General features: G+C 42.4%; 1 long non-coding RNA gene across 6 annotated transcripts; it reads right to left on the bottom strand.

Moving 5' to 3' along the window:
• Positions 1 to 1,942: 1,942 nt before the first annotated feature.
• LOC108534165 (uncharacterized) lies at positions 1,943 to 16,604 on the bottom strand. Of its 6 annotated transcripts, none has more exons than XR_001886928.1 (7): positions 16,524 to 16,604; positions 14,215 to 14,362; positions 13,128 to 13,259; positions 11,300 to 11,477; positions 4,940 to 5,024; positions 2,910 to 3,061; positions 1,943 to 2,104 (listed from the first exon to the last, which is right to left on the bottom strand). It is a non-coding gene; the product is annotated as an uncharacterized LOC108534165 (long non-coding RNA). The 6 variants fall into 6 exon arrangements; XR_001886903.1 differs by having other exon boundaries at positions 14,153 to 14,362; XR_001886925.1 differs by having other exon boundaries at positions 13,007 to 13,259; positions 14,153 to 14,362.

Raw genomic sequence — 16,604 nt, forward strand, 5'->3', positions numbered from 1 at the left:
CTTTTTTTTTTTTTTTAAAGTCAAACTTAATTGTTCACAAGCAGTTTAGAAATACATTTTAAGGGCTACCACTTAGAGGCTAAATTTTGACAAATAAAGAAAGGCCAGGCAAAGTGGCTCATGCCTGTAATCCCAGTACTTTGCGAGGCTGTGGTGGAAAGATAACTTGCGGCTAGAAGTTTGAGATCAGCCAGGGCAACATAGTGAGCCCTGTCTCTGCAAAAATTAAAAATTAAAAAAAAACATTGCCAGGCATGGTGGCATGCACCTGTAGTCCCGACTGTTGGGAAGGCTGAGACCAGAGGATTGCTGGAACCCAAGATTTGGAGGCTGCAGTGAGCCATGATTGTGCCACTGCACTGCAGCCTGGATGACAGAGCCAGACCCTGTCTATAAAAAAAAGAGAGAGAGAGAGAGAGCGCGCACGCCAAAATTTCAGTCTCAGTAGCTCACCTACTTGGGTGGTTTGACTATCATTAAATTCATCAGGGTCCCCAAACAGTTAATTAAGTAAACAGTCTTCTGGTTTATTGAGACCTTTTGTTAAAAACTTTCTTTTTCTTTATCAACATTACTGTTAAACTCCATTCCTTTCCGTGTGAGCTCTTGTAATATCAGATTGGTAGGATCTGAATTCATAATAGTTTTGGATAAATCTATCAAATTTAATAAGGAACTTAGGAAAGAACAACTTGAGAGGTGGCCATAGAGAGGACAGGAGCCACATTGATTGTTCACAGGCTGCCTGGCCTCCACTTCGTTCTGTGACTGCCTCCTCTTGGGGATTTTCCATTATGTGGGGCGTTGGGAGGTGGGAACACAGCCAGGGAAGAGGACTCTACTGTTTGCACCCAACTTTCCCTGAAGACTCCGAATCCTGTAAACATGGGGCAAGCAGTGGCCATGGTACATCTCAGACTGAAGAGAAGCTCGGATTGAGTAGTTACTGTGACATGGCCCTTTTCAGGACCTCCCTGGTTCTGCGACTGCCCCTCTAGCCTAAAATCAAGTTAGTAAGCCCCAGATGTCCTCCAATTACTCTTCTTTTCATTCAGGAGAATCAGAATCGGCTTTTACTTGTAAATAGCCTGGCTAATAAGGTGTCCTTTTCCAAACAGTTTTTCACCTACAATTTTTTGGTGCTAATCTATAATGTTGCTGAGTGAGTGTTTAACAAGAAGGAAATCAGAGTGATTTTAGCAACAAGAGCATTCATGCCTGTCTTGATCTGGAATTCCTGAGATTTAAGATGGATCTGGAAAAAGTCTGGGTTCTCTTAAAGTGTAGCCATGTTTTCATAATTGATGTGTTGTGCCTTTTTCATAGACTTTATCTGTGTGCAGCTGTAAAAATTATAAAGAAAAGTTTCTTTCCCCAAAGTATAATTCCTGTACGGAAAGTGGTTTGTTGTTTTTTTGTTTGTTTGTTTTGTTTTGTTTTGTTTTTAAGTCACAAGCACATTTCTGAGAATGTTTATCTCACTTTACTGTAACATCATACTATTCAACCGCATGGGCATTCTTTATTCTGACACTTATAACTCTGAATAAGAACACCATCCATCTTGGGAGAAAATGTACAAGGAGAATGTTTCTTTAATAAATATGCTTAATGTTCAACTAAAGTGTGTCTGTGGCGGAGAAGAGGCAGAATGGATTTTTCTTGAAATTTGTGGAAGTCTAAGTTATTCAACACAGGCTGTCTACCTTGAATAAACTTTATCAACTAAAAACATTAAGAATTTGGGTCTTTGGATGCTGACATTCTTGACCTTGGATACAAACCCAAAGGAAGTGATTGCAACACCAATGGCTATATTTTGGCTGTAATATTTAGTCTGAAGGAGAGATTAATTATGAATGCAATTCTACCTTTTGTGTGTAAAATTATTTAGCTTACCATCTTAAATTTTGATTCAACTCTATCTGTGCTAACCATCTACTTTAATCAATTCTCTCAAACAATTTTCTTCTCTTTGCCACCATCTTGGTCCAGGCTGCCTCATCTCCTGCTTGTAGTAACATGACAGGTTTTTATCTGATTCTGTTACACTCTTCTCACTCCCACTCATCTTCTCCAATCCATTTTCAATAGCTACAGAGATCTGTTGAAACACAAATCTGGTCACTTTATCCTCTACCAAAGATTAATGTCTTCCCGTTGTTCTTAGGATGAAAACCAAAATCATTAATATGCTAAGGCCAGTGTTATCACTTTATTTTTAACATTTAAAAAAACCCTGAAAGGTCTATCGTATAATTGATATCTACCATATCATATAGTCAATTATTTCAAACTAACCAGAGATGGATTTTGAAACTTGTAACTTGCCATAGCTTCATCTTTCAATAACTCTATCAGTAAATAATTGGTCAAATTTCATGCTTTAATGGGGAAAAACTAACATTGCAAAGAAACAGAAACATCTGGTTTGATGGAAAGAAGATGTCAAAACTAAGCAAAAATATGTAAGTTGGCAAAAATTCGAGCCAAGAAACCATGGAGAAAACAGCCAAGCCCATCCATCGGGAAGCGCCTGGTTAGTGCCCATATCCAGCCTGGAATATACAATCTCAAAAGTTGAAAAATGTGCGGGCAAAATGTAACTTTGACCAATAGTCACTTTTTTGTTGTTGTTTAAAGAAAAGAGTATGTGCTTGTCAGTGGGAATAAAAACAAAATGATATGCTTTTGGAATACAGTTGCTCCAGTTGCAATACCTTCCTCAGTGGGCAATTGGCCATGCATCATAAAGAACGCGGTGCCAGAGGGAGATCTTTAATACCACATCTTTAGTATAATAGCCCTATTAACCTTGACTTCAGATGGATTGGCCATGGGGTTCACTTCCTTCAGAGCCCCAGCCTACAGAAAAGGACTTATGCAAAACTAGGCTTATTTTTTATTACCTTAGAGGGAAGGGAAGTGTCAAATGTATAATGATCCAGTGCTTTCTCTAAGTCGAGGTTCAGAACTGTAAAATGGTGTGGTTGGACTTGCAAGATCTTTGATCCGTGCTAGGATGCATTCTTTGCAGAGGTAATGACAGTATCTTCATTCTCTGGAGAAAAAATTCAGATAGAGCTGAATCAAAAATTAAGATGGTAAGCTAAAATTATTTAGCTAAAATTATTTGAAATTATTACATATTAGGCACTTCCCATAAGCCACACTGTGCTCTGTGTTATCTCATTACATTTTCACAATGTAGCCAACAGTTGTTCCCATTTTACAGATGAAAAGATGCAGTCCCAGAGAGAGAAGAGACATCTCTGTCCGTTCCATGCTTAGCATCCTTCCCCCTTTTTCTGGTGCCAGGATCCTGGCTTTCTTTGAGGGACGTGCTTTCTTCCCCCGTGTTGGTGAACAGATGCCAGGAAGCCACTAGTCATGGTATCCTGCTCTCTCCTGGCCAGTCATACCCTCTTCCCAAAGCACCCAATCTTGATTGAGTAACAGGCAGATAGAAAACGTTTGAAAAATATTCATCTCTCCCCCAAAGTATCTTCTACCACAATCTTCCCTCTTCACTTTCTGAGTTCTGGTTCTTCAGTTTATCTTCCTTTCTGACTTAGGTTGCTCAGAGTGGATTTCTGTTGCTTGCAGTTAGATAACTGTAGCTGAAACGAGAGGGTTAGTAGCTTTCCTGCCCACACACATTCCCACTGCTACTTCCCTCACCCTTTCTGCCTTATCTTCCTGCCGCCTGTGGTTGTGATTGCTGAGCACTGGGTGCTTGACGCACGTGGGTCCTGACACTCCTTCCCACACTAGGGTAGTGGAGGAGGTGGTCATGCTGTGCTCTCTGGGCACAAGGCTTTGGTTTGTTGTTTCTCAGTTCTTAGTCCAGTTCTCAGCTGGACTGCATGCAAGCTGAGCTTCCATCTCAGCGTGGTTTGAAGGTGGCCAAATGCTCTGGTGGCCTCCAAGTATTCATTCCCTGACTTGTTTTTGTTGTCTGAAGCTCCACCATGAAGGTCACTAGCTATGGAACTATTTCTAGGAAGTTCTTGTTGAATGGCATTAAGCTAGGAGTTGGTTAACCCTAGCATGATAGTAGGTGTGTATTTCATGTCTATTGATTATCTAATCTTACATAATTCTTTTTAATAAGTATTTTATTCATCACAATGACTATATATATATACACACACACACATATATATACATATATATTTGAAATATAGTGGTAGAACCCTGTGGGAGACACAGAAGAGATTGTTCCATGGACAATAAGCTTATCGATGGATTTGAAGATCACCTCTGTCTCCCCCAAAGAGCCTCCTGGTCTATGGGTGGGGATCCACTGCATTAATCTGTACAGTATTCATTACCATATAAGAAGGATTCATTTGACAGACAGTAGAGGCTGTAGAGTCACACCCAGACAGATGCATTGTGCTTGAGCCTCCTCTGCTCAAAGCTCAAAGCAGACCCCCAGAAGACGGCCCCACAGGGACCTGGATATGGATTCTGCAGGTACCTTTCAGTGGGCGTTTAACTTACAGGAGGGCTTTGAGACTAATTTTGCTGCCTCGTGGTTTGGGTTTGTTTGTGCCAACATTTTTTGAGAATCAGCAGTGGAAATATAAGAAATGCGGTCCTGATTTTAGGAACAACAGTTTTCTTGCTAAAACTGCCTGGTGCTTGAAAACTGAGGCCCATGGCTAGGGTGTGGCAACCATGCAGGGCATGTTTTGTTTTCCAGCTCAGCCTAGGGTGCAGCTGATCATAGGAGGGACTTGTGTGGACAGAGCTGAGGGTGGCCTGCGGGGCACAGTCTGCAAGGAGAAAAGATACATTTGTTTAATCTTGTTTGGGAACAGGGGCTGGAGGGGAGAAGCTCCAAAATGGAAGAAAGAAAGATATGGAAAAAGAAATAACCAGGGGGTCTGATTCCAGCCCAGCCCAGGGACTAATAATAAAAACTCCCACTTACTGTTCATTTGGTCAGGGCCAGGCACTGTGCATCCTCTTGCTCGGTCCTCCCAACAACTCAGTCGCAGGTACTTTTACTATCCTTCCTATTTTAGAGAAGAAGAAACAGGCTTGGATGGTAATTTTCCCAGAGTCATGAAACCAGATCTGTTGTTCTTTGAAAGCTGACTTAAAGTCCCTCCAGGGCTAACCTTTAGTGGCATGTTTCCGTATCTGTGGTCACATGACATGGCTCCAGTGAGTGAAACCTGAAGGGGACACTTTTTTTGGCACCTCAACATTATCAGCTTTGGGAGTTGAGTGAATCAACCAACCTCAAGGGTAGGGCATTACTGTCCTTGAGGAACTAAAGTGCACACCAGCTGTGGAAATTTGAGACTCCGTCTCTTCGCCTGTAAAATGGGATGACAATGCCTCCTGTATCAGAACTGACAGAAAACACAGAGTAACAGTAGCCTAACGGGAGTATATTTCTTTCTCACATAAGCAATCTCTGGAAATTACAGTCCAGAGTTTGTATGGCGGCTCCGTGGTCATCAAGTCAGGATTTCTGTATTTTTGTTCTGCTGTTGTCACCAAATTTCTTCCATCTCATAGTCCTAAATAGCTGCTCTAGCTCCAGCCACTGCTTCTGCTTTCATTCATCCAGAAGGCGGAAGGGGCAAAGAAAGGCACAAGCCCCTTTAAGGTCACTCCCTGGAAGTTGTACACAACCCTTCAGTTGACATCCCATTGGTCAAATTCAGTCACATGCCAAACCCAGCCTTCAAGGAAGCTGCAAGAAATCTTTTTTCTGGGAGACCACAAGTTTAGCTAAAAGCCAGGAGTTCCATTCCTAAAAAAGAAGGGAAGGAAGGACTACTGGAGGGCTGGGGCTGGGAAGCTTGGAATTGAATGAAGTTAAACATATGTAAAGTTATCCAGGCAGGGGGGGCTTTTCCTGGCCACTTCGTGTACCCACTAGATAAGAACGACTAGTCCATAAATCTTTCCCTTCCTTTCCTCTATAAGCTTTCTGCCAAAACTTTCAATTTGGTTCATATTCTACTTTTTATCATGTTGGAACCAACAGGGGCTGATCAGGCACTTATCTTTTGTGGTCCTTATTATTTCTAAACATTTGTAATAGAAGTTTTTAATTATACCATTTAATTTTTTTTTAAGCTCCTTGGCTGTCTCCAAAAGATTTTCTTAGTAAGGGGAATGGTCTTTATTTCTAAAGGTTGCCCAATCCCTCTGGCTCTCCCCTTTCCCATAATATAATTAATGCTCATCAACGAGGGCAAATAAAAATGACCATCAATATCATAATAAAGTGTGATAAAGTGAGAAAGGCAAAACACCTACTCGCTTTCTTGGGCCTTGGGAATCACTATTGAAAGTTCACAGCACTTCTTCAAAAGGCAAAAATAGGGTCTGCCAACACAGACTATTAGATTTGGGCAAGTCAGTGTCCTGGCTGTAAACCTTTGTTTACTTTCATTCTGGAAAAAATGGTGTGAGGATTTAATGGAATGGATTCATGGAAGGAAAATCTCGCAAGGACAGCCTGACACATTATTAAAGCTCTTCCCACAAAGGGTAGAACTTATTGATTGGTTTTATTTTTCTATTTCCAAAAGGATATTAGGCTTAGTGGGAGATTTTTAATCAAGGCTTCAGGCTCATTGACATTTTGGCTTTGGTTATAATTAAAACATAAGCTCTAAAAGCTTTATTCATTATATCTCTAAACTGGAAACAGTCCAGTCCATCAACAAAAGAATAAAGAAACTCTGGCCTATTCATGCAAAAGAATACTGCTCAGCGATCAAAAGGAATGAACATGGGTGAATCTCAAGACCATTATGCCGAGTGAAAGAAGCCAGATGCAAAAGAGCACATACTGTATGAATCCACATAGTTAAAGTTCTGTAACAGGCAAAACTAATCTATGACAGACTTTTAAGAACCAGGATCGTGGTTGTGTCTGGAGGGTGGAGGGAGTGGATTACTGAGAAGGAATCTGAAGGAACTGTCTGGGGTGATGGTAATGTTCTGTACCTTGACACAGTTTGAGATGCATTTGTCAGAACTCATCTAATGGCACACTTAAGATTTGTACACGTTATCCTATGTAAATTTTACCTCAAAAGGCAAAAAGAGGCAAAGGACTTTGAGTAGACATTTCTCCAAAGAAGACACACAAGTGGTCAAAAGGCACATAAGAAGGTGCTCAACATCACTAATCATTAGTGAAATGCACATCAACACCACAGATACCACCGGCTATAGTTTGGCTTGCTTGACCCTTCAAAATCTCATGTTGAAATTTGACCCCTCCAAATGTTGGGTTGAAATTTAACCCTCAGTGTGTGGTAGGGCTTAATGAGAGGTGTTTGGGTCAGGGAGGCAGATTCCTCATAAATAGATTAATTCCCTGGGCATGGGGATGAGTGAGTTCTCACTCTATTAGTTCCCATGAGAGCTGTTGTTCAAAAGAGGCTGACACCTCCCCCCATCCCTCTTTCCTACTTTCTGGCCATGTGATCTCTGTACACATGAGCTCTGTTCGCCTTCTGCCACAAATGGAAGCAACCTGAAGCTCTCACCAGAAGCAGATGCTGGTACCATATTTCTTGTGTGGCCTTCATAACCATGAACCAATAAACCCCTTTTCTTTATAAATTACCCAGTCTGTGGAGACTAAAGCAACTCCATCCTGGATGCTAATCTGCCATGTTGACTTCTTATTAACCCCAGTTCTGGGAATACCTCTAAGATACCTATTTTCACATATTTACCATAAACCCTGTCCTTAGGCAAATTCCTTATGGTATATAAGCCCTGGGTCTGGGGAGTAACAGTGTGGGGATCCACCATCTTTTCTTATGGCTGCCCAAGACATGGCTTCTGTTCATAAATCTCTGTTAAATATTTTTTTCTAAGAAATTGGATTTGTCAGCTTCTTTCTTTGGTCTTTCATCTTCCTTGGCCTTTGAGGGTAGGTTTGGATAGACCTGCTTACCATGGAACAGAGCCTCAGATATTCCTTTCTAGTAACACAAAAATGTACTAAGACAGCACCTCACATCTGTTAGGATGGCTAGTATGAAAAAAAAAAATGTTGGGAAGTTGTGTAAAAATTTAAACTTGTGCATTACTGGTAGTAATGTAAAATGGTGCATTCACTGTGGAAAACAGTATAGAAGTTCCTCAAAAAAGTAGAAATAGAATTATCATATCATCCAGCAATTCCACTTCTGAGTATATATCCCAAAAATTAAAAACAGAGACTTCAACAGATACTTGTACACCCCTGTTCGTAGAAGCATTATTCACAATAGCCAAAAGGTAGAAGCAGCTCTGTGTCCAATGACAGATGAATGGATAAGCGAAGTGTAATATATGCATACAATGGAATATTATTTAGCCTTTAAAAAGGAAGGGAACTCTGACACATACTACAACATGAATGAACCTGGAGTGCATACAAAGTGAAATAAGCCAGTCACAAAAGGACAAACACTGTATTATTCTATTTATATGAAGTATGTAGAGTAGTCAAATTGTGAGAGACAAAAAGTAAAATGGTGGTTTCCAGGGGCTAGCAAGAGAGGGGAATGAGGGAGTTATTGTTTAATGAATATGGGGCTTCAGTTTTGCAAGATGAAAGAGTTACAGAGATGGATGGTGGTGATGGTTGCACAGCAATGTGAATGTTTTTAATGCTACTGAACTGTACACTTGAAAATGGTTAGGACAGTAAGTTTGATATTATGTCTGTTTGGGCATAATTTTTTTTTAATTTTAAAAAGGAAAAAACAGAAATGCCAACAAATATTGGACTCCAGTTAATGATGTGCATGCTAAAATGAGTAGAGGTAAAGCATATTTGTGTCTGCAACTTTGCAATGCATCAAAAAAATATAATGGATAGATAGGTAGATGGTTGAACTGATGGCTAGATACGTGATAAAGCCTGCACAATAAGCCATAAAATTTAGAATTTGGGTGGAGAATGTATGTGTGATCACTCCATGATTTTAATTTTCACTGGGTTTGAAATTTTCATAATAAAATGTTGGAAAACAAATAAGCACTTAAGTAGCACAAATATCTTGTGAACCTGTGCAATGCTTTCACTCACCCACTCAATCATTCAATGAACTTTTATTGCATTCCTGCCATATGCCACTGTGCTGAGCTCTGGCAATGCAAAAATATAGAAAACAGCATCTCTGTCCCTTCTAATGAGGACAAAACAGATGTCTGAAGGAAACATTCCTAGACACAGGGAATGCAGAAATATTGTTTGCCCTAAAAATTTACTCTAACCCTTTGTGCCCATACCTGAGACTGCCTAATCAATGGCCCCGAAGCATGCTGGGCTGACCCCCATAGCCTCTATCCTTTCTCTGTCTCCCCTGGCCTAGCCCATCCTTCAAAGCTCTGTTCTATATCTACCACCGCCAAATAGCCTTCTGCGCCTGTTCCTGCCCAACAAGCTCTGGCTTTCTCTTCAAGTTCTCCTCACGGATTTTTACTAAGTTGAGAGGGGCCAGGCTAGGGCTTGGGGTGGGAGTCCAAAACTTTGGACAAATATGAGTAAAAGCATCTGGCTCTGTTAGGTGTTAGAGTCTGTCTGCAGAAGGTAGCAGTTTCAGGAAAGCAGAAACCCAAAGTAACCATAGTCTACATGGATTTGCATTATATGCATTCTAAATAGCAGTATAAAAATGTAAAGTCTTAATTTATGTACAAGACATAATAATACTACCTATTACATTGAAAAACCTGTCTAGAATCAGGTAGTGTTTCTGAGCCGCAGACTGAGTTGAAAGGTGGGTTTATGCTGCTGGCGCCCAGAGGAGCCACTCCAGCCACGGAACAGAGTTACCATCACATTTTGGAAGGATCTCTCTGGGATTATGTAAATCTTGACTTATTCCAAGTCTTCAGGGATGCATGGCTCCTGTAACAGGCAGCCTCTGCGTAGCCTGGATGGAGAGCACTGAAGAGTGTGGCTGAGGTAAATGTATGCCAAGAGATCCTGGGGTTGGCAGAAAGACAGAGGACACGTGAAAGGATACCAGGGGTGACAGTACAGGCACTCTTGTCCCCAAGACAAGGGGACATAGTGGGGCAGTTGGTCTGGCTCTGCACTCACTGCCCATGTCTGGTTCTTCAAGGAGGCTTTGGGCTGGTGTGAGTTGTAGATGTGGAGGCATCCCTGTCACCTCCCACCCCCACATTTGTTCCATCCCCAGGTTCTATCCATGCAGCCTCTTCAGTCTCTCCCACTTTGCCATTTTTTTCCCCTTCTCACCATCTCTACCCCGGTCCAAGCCCTCATCACTCTCCCAGGAACAACTGCATTGTCAATTATCCCAATACCTGGACAACTAGAATCCCTGGTCCTACTGTTTCCCCCACCCATCCTCTACACCACAGGCAGAGTGGCCTTCATAAAACTCAAATCTGATCATGTCGACCTCCATTAAAACTGCTGGTGGGTGACAAGAAGCCTCCCAGGTCCTGCAGGCCCTATCCACTCCCTCACCCGCTCCCAGCACCCCACTTCACTGGCTTCACTCAATCTACCCTGGCTGTTTCAGCCCCTTATTCCTGTCATCCCAAGAAATCACCTGGGCACATGCTGGTCCCTCTGCCAGGAACACTCTTCCCTCCCCTCTTCACCCAGTAAACTTTTACTCATCCTTCAGACCTCAGGTCCACAGCATTGGCTCAGGGACTTTTCTGAGCCCCCTATACCCACTATTTTAAGTTCACACTGTCGAGAGGCCCTTCACTTGGAAACATTTCTCACACTGAGCACTCTTCATCCTCTGGTGGAATTTTTTCTTTCACATTTGTGTCCCCACAAGGCTGCAGATTCCTAGAGACTCACTTAGTGTTAATTGAAGGAAGGAGCAAGAGAGGGAAGAAGAGAAGGAGGAGGGTGCAGCTGCCATGAGAACGTACCCAGCAGCATGCCTAGTACAGGGAGCACAGGTGGTCAAGGGCCCTGCTGCTGTGCTGAGAAGCCCAGCTCCATGTTGGCATGGAGTCTGCCTGGTGCTGCTGTTCTCAACCAAAGACCCAGCACAGCAGGGACACTGAGGCAGTCCTGTTTCTGGGAGACATGGGACTTCTTGGATGGCAACTTTGGCTCAAGGGCTCCCTAACAGCCTTGCCAAACCTTCTTTAGGTGATACAGCAGTCTAGGGCATGCACCAGTCTTGTCTCCCTTCCCTCTCTCTACTTGGGTGGACTTGCGTTACCATTTGACTGTGGTACTCTCCAAGCCTTGCCTAGCTCCTGCCCTGTTTTCTCTGGCATGGGCATTTCTCCTGAGAAAATTCTTGAAAGTTGAACTCACCTTGGCATCTACTTCTCAAGGGCTCCAACTCACATAGAGGAAATGAATGAATGAACGAGCCAGCGCTGGCTTGGCCCAAAATGACATCCTGATTGTCCAGCGACACGGTCTAGGTGGCTGACGTACGTTGCTGTTTGTATTTTCATTACTTCAGTGTCTTGCCTCCATAGTTAGCTGCCTGAAGGGTGAAAGAATGTTCAGCGTGCTTCATGTAATTTGTTCCTATCCTTCCCCAGGACAGGTAAGAGCCTTTCACACAGAGGAAGCAAAGTCCCAGCCACTATTTTAAAGAGTGGAAACAGACGGGGCATGGTGGCTCATGTCTGTAATCCTAGCACTGTGGGAAGCCAAAGTGGGAGGATAGCTTAAAGCCAGAAGTTTGAGATGAGTCTGAGCAACAGAGCAAAGCTCTGTCTCTACAAAAAATAATAAAATAAAATAAAAATTAGCTGGTTACGGTGATGCATGCCTGTAGTCCCAGATAGTCGGGAGACTGAGGTGGGAGGATGCTTCAGGCTGGGAGTTCAGAGGCTGCAGTGAACTATGATTACTGCACTGCAGCCTGGTGGCAGAGCAAGACCTGTCTCTAAAAAATGAAGCATAAAAAAATGGAAACAGAGTCAAACAGAAGAGGACAGGACACAATGCAACTGTCAGGATACATCACACAAAGTAGGAGTGGTTTTGTGTCCTGAGTGCTTTGTGTCAGTTTTTTACATATAGATGTGTTTGTGTCAGGTCATGGGGTGAAACATGTTTCTGACTGTGGGTCGTGTTCAGAAATGTTTGGAAAGCTCTGATCTGGTTGGATCATCTAGTTCAGCATTTCTTCAGGATGCATTTTTCAGCTAAAGTGTGCCTTTTAAAAGGGATTTCCTCATCAAATTGCAGGATAACCCTGAGTGAGTGACTGATTCTCATAGAAGGAAATCTTAGTACATCGCAGTCTGCCTGGAGACACACAAGGAATTTAGAGTAGCAAAGTCTCTGTCTGCATTATCAAATCTAGCGAACAAATAATTTTTCAAACACATTTGAGAACTACATGCTGCCCTTTTATTTTTAACCACCCGGGAACACCTATGACTCTTTCCCTAGACATGACTGTGGTGAGACATGGCCCAGGCTCAGTGAATTTCTCACTAAACTGTTCTTGTTGGTGTGACAGTGGTGATAGGGAGGTGGCAGGACACCTCTTTGGTGTCTGGCCAAGCCTCTTGGTGGCTGCACACCTCCCACTCAGATGATGATACACTCAGAGGTCCACTGCCATAGCATGTGAACACCAAATGGCTTTTTCCCATTATGCCCCAGTAGGCTTCCAGGATGCATTTACACTCTCTCTCCTGTCCCTTCTGTGCCAAGTGCATGCATTTGCAAGACTGCAGCCAGTCACAGGGCTAACTCCCGAATCATGAAGAGAGGGAAGTTAAGTGGCCCACTGGGGACTGGGTTTGGGACCTGGCTCTCATTCTTCATTCTTGGAAAAATGGAGTGAAATAGGATACTCTGAAATCAAAGAAAGTAAGTGCTAACAGCATAATAGAACCCTGCTCCTCTTCTGTAATTGGCAATGAAGTTGGTCTGCCCTAGAGGACAGTCTGAGTCAGGAGGTCTAGGTTCTAAACTGTGTCCTGGCTCTGTGACCGGGGAGCCCCTGGGCCTTATAGGTAAAATCAGGGAGTTGATTTAAGCGATCATACTGACGTAGAGCAGTAGAGGTGAAAGGGACCTGAGAAGGCTTTCGGTTCATGCCTTTGGTTGAGCAGGTGAAGAAGCTGAAGCCCAGAGAGGCCAAGAGACTTGTACTAGTCCATGACACAGATACCTGGCCCCTATTCCAGGCCATCCCCATCTGACCGGGCTGTCTTCCTGTAGCAGTGTTTTCCAGCACATAAAATAATGACAGCAGAGGGGCCGCCAGCATATGCAGCTCATGTTAGTGATCTTTATACGGTCTCTAAAAACAGAAAACAATTACAGAAATGTAACTGACAACAGCATTTGCATACCATGAAATTTCTAAGTGCTAGAAAAATCTTATTAGCTTAATACGAATACATGAAGCTTTTCCCTGGTTTCCCTTGGCAAATCATTTCCTTAATTCCAAACAAATGGCCTTTACATTATTGGGTGTTTGTCCAATTTCTTAATTAACCAAGACTCTTATGTGCAGTAGATAGAAATCCAATGATACCAGTTTGAGAAGGAAGGGGAAATGTATGGCTCACGTAAGTGGAAGTCCATTTATAATTGGACTCAGAAGCTTAAGTGAGATTGTCAGGACTGTAGTTTATTCTCTCTCTCTTGCTGTCATGGGCTCTCTAAACTCTACACATCTCTGTGTTGTTGTGGTCACGTTTTCTCCTTCTAAAGATACGCTTTCTCCACATGGTGGGGAAGATGCTTGCCAATAGTCCATTTCCAACTGTATCATCAAAAATAATACTACCTCTTTATCTCTAAATTAAAAATTCTGGGGAAGAAACCTGATTGTTTTTGGTAGGGCCACCTGACTATCTGTAGACAAAACACTGGGACCAGGTGACTGGATTATCAGGAGTAGCTGGGTCTAGATCATGTGCCCACACCTATGGCCAGGATATCTATCTGTTAGTATCAGTAATGTCCCAGAACCTCACAATTAAGCTTGGGAAAAGCACTCCCCAAACCAAAATATAGAGCCAATTGTAAATGGTAAAAATTAACTAGGAAAGCTGAGATTGAGAAAAACAAGTGGTCTGCCTAAATTCCAGAAATGAGACCACTGACTACGGCAAATATTTACATGTCCACACCTTGTTCACAGGTGTGTATTTGCAAAAAATAACACAACCCCTTGCACACAGCTACCTTTCAGCTGGAGGTGACTAAGCTACATAATTCTGACGAATGAGACATAAGTGCTTGTTTACTCTGTGGTTTTTGGGCAGGCAAATCCTTCCGTGATATGCATGTTGTCTCTTCCCTCCTCCTTCTTCTCTCCAATAGAAGATCACTGTGATACTTAGTGTTGCAGCAGTCATCTTGCAACTATGAGGGAAAGGCCCATAGCATGATGAGCTGCAAACCAGAGCCAAGAGTTGTTGTCTTCAGACTTCTGTTATATAAAAAATTATGTAAAAAACTTATCTATTTGTTTAAACCACTAAGGTCATGTTATCTTGCACTTGCAGCCAAAATATTCCTAAATGATACCATGGATAAATCAGATTCATTTGTATTCAGAAATCCCTGATGCACAAAAGTTATAGAACCTGATACAGTTCTCTGTCTCTCTCTTTGTTATTATCAGCGTTTTCAGTTTTCCATCATTTCAAACTTTGGGGAAGATGAAGAAGATACAATTCTTTTACCCAGAGGAAGCTTACAATTAAATAGAGCTTAAAATTTAGGCCAATGTTGAACAAAGAATTCCTTCTCATGTTTAATTCCCCAATGTTTCAATTAAGCCCATTTGCTTTTTATTTCATCCTCAGTAGAGCTCAGGAATGGCTAGTTACCATCTTTTTTAATAGGGAAGATGACTTAATTAAAATACTTTCCCATCTCTGTTGTGTGTGTGCCTATTTGTGTGTTTCATTTTGCTTTTCCTGGTTAATTAGCACCAATTTCTTTGACTCTTTTCATAGATCTTATTTTTCAAACCTCTAATCTTTATTTAAGATTTGATCCAACAAAATCTATATGTAGAGTTTTTAAAAGTTCTGTGGTCACTAAAACCCTCTAGCCTAGTGGAGAACAAAATTGTGATGACTTTTTAGCCTGCTTTGAAATCGTCCAGCCCCAAAGCCGGAGCCACCTGCCTCTCCTGGGTGATGGAGTCTTCAACTGCATGACTCTTGCTCTAAATTCTGGAATCAAGATTGTCGCTGGGCAGAGGAATCTGATGCAACATAGGTTCAGGAATGTTTGGCTCTGAATGGAGTCACTTGGCTTACCATGATCATTTTAACCTTGCTATTCTAGTTCACCAGTGACTGGATTCCTCATAAGATCTTTACTTTCCTTTGTTGGGGGTATTTTTCCTGTCTGGTCTTATCCCATTTCTGGTAATCGCTTTCCAATTTTCCTGTGACATTGCTTCTCCTTTCCACTTTTGGAGTCAGCTGATTGACAAAGCAGAAAGGCCAGCTGCAGTTGGTGTCCACCTTAATCCTTGGGGTTCCAGTGAAATTAACTCCCTCCTTAGCTCCAAAGGTGGGCATGTGAACCAGGCCTGGCCCATCAGAGCATCACATCACCTTAGCCACAGTGATTGGTTCAGAGATGGCCATATGATCAGGTCAGGCTAATCAGGCCAATGGCACTCAATGATGGAACTATTGTAAGCTTGATTAGGAAAGGAATGCCCTTTTCTCATGGGTGTGCGAAGGAGAGAATATAAGCCTAGCATTATTGGCAGTCATCTTTCCACCAAAAAGGGACATACCTCCTAAGAGTAAAGTCCACAAAAAGAACTGATAGAAGAACTGTTAGAGAAAGAGAAAATGCTAGACCTTGAAGATACTCTTTGAGCCCTGGATCCAAGCTGGGTCAGCACTGTCTGTGGACTTTCTCATTTCATGAACCAATATATTTTGTTTTTTGCTCATGGCAATAAGTAGACTTCCTGCCCTAAACACTAAGTGTCTTTTGACTGGGTCCCCAAATCCTGTTTGGATTAGACACCTTAGATGCACACACCTTCTGCTCAATCCTTCACCATCTCTCATCCTAAGGACTAATTCCCTGGACTCACCTTGAAACTCAGGTCCTTACCTTCTAGTCCCTATAAAACAGACCTTGAATGTGCCCCTATATCTTAATGTAGCTGAGGCTGTTGCAGTCCGAATCAGATCTCCGGTGATCTTTTTATTAACTGCTATTAAAGGCTCACAGAGCAAGCCTTGTCTGGAAATGCCTATAATCAAGAGGAGTTGCCTGTCTACAAGATACCTGGGAGTTACAACCCTTCCCTTGGGGCTTCCCTAAACTAAGGGTTGACTGATGTATGTATACAAAAGCCCCACTTTTTTGCCTCAAGGAGGGACAAATGCTGTGGACAATGTGAGAACCAGCGCTGCCTACAAAATCAGGTTGAAGCTGGACTTCACCTGAAGCTACATCCTCGCTTAGCTTCTCCCTCTTCCTTAACTCACAAAAGAACCCCTATTTCAACCTCTGCTTCTAGGGAGCCCATCCTGTGGCAAATTGTAATTTCTAAAGATGGCAGCCATATTACCTCCCATTCCACATGCCCCTCTTACAGTGTGAGTCCTCTCATTAGGGCAGCAGTGTCTATGTTCCCTTTCCTAGAATCTGG

The sequence above is a fragment of the Rhinopithecus bieti genome, unplaced genomic scaffold (genome assembly GCF_001698545.2).
Source record: "Rhinopithecus bieti isolate Rb0 unplaced genomic scaffold, ASM169854v2 scaffold_12, whole genome shotgun sequence".
In the NCBI taxonomy this organism is placed as follows: domain Eukaryota; kingdom Metazoa; phylum Chordata; class Mammalia; order Primates; family Cercopithecidae; genus Rhinopithecus; species Rhinopithecus bieti.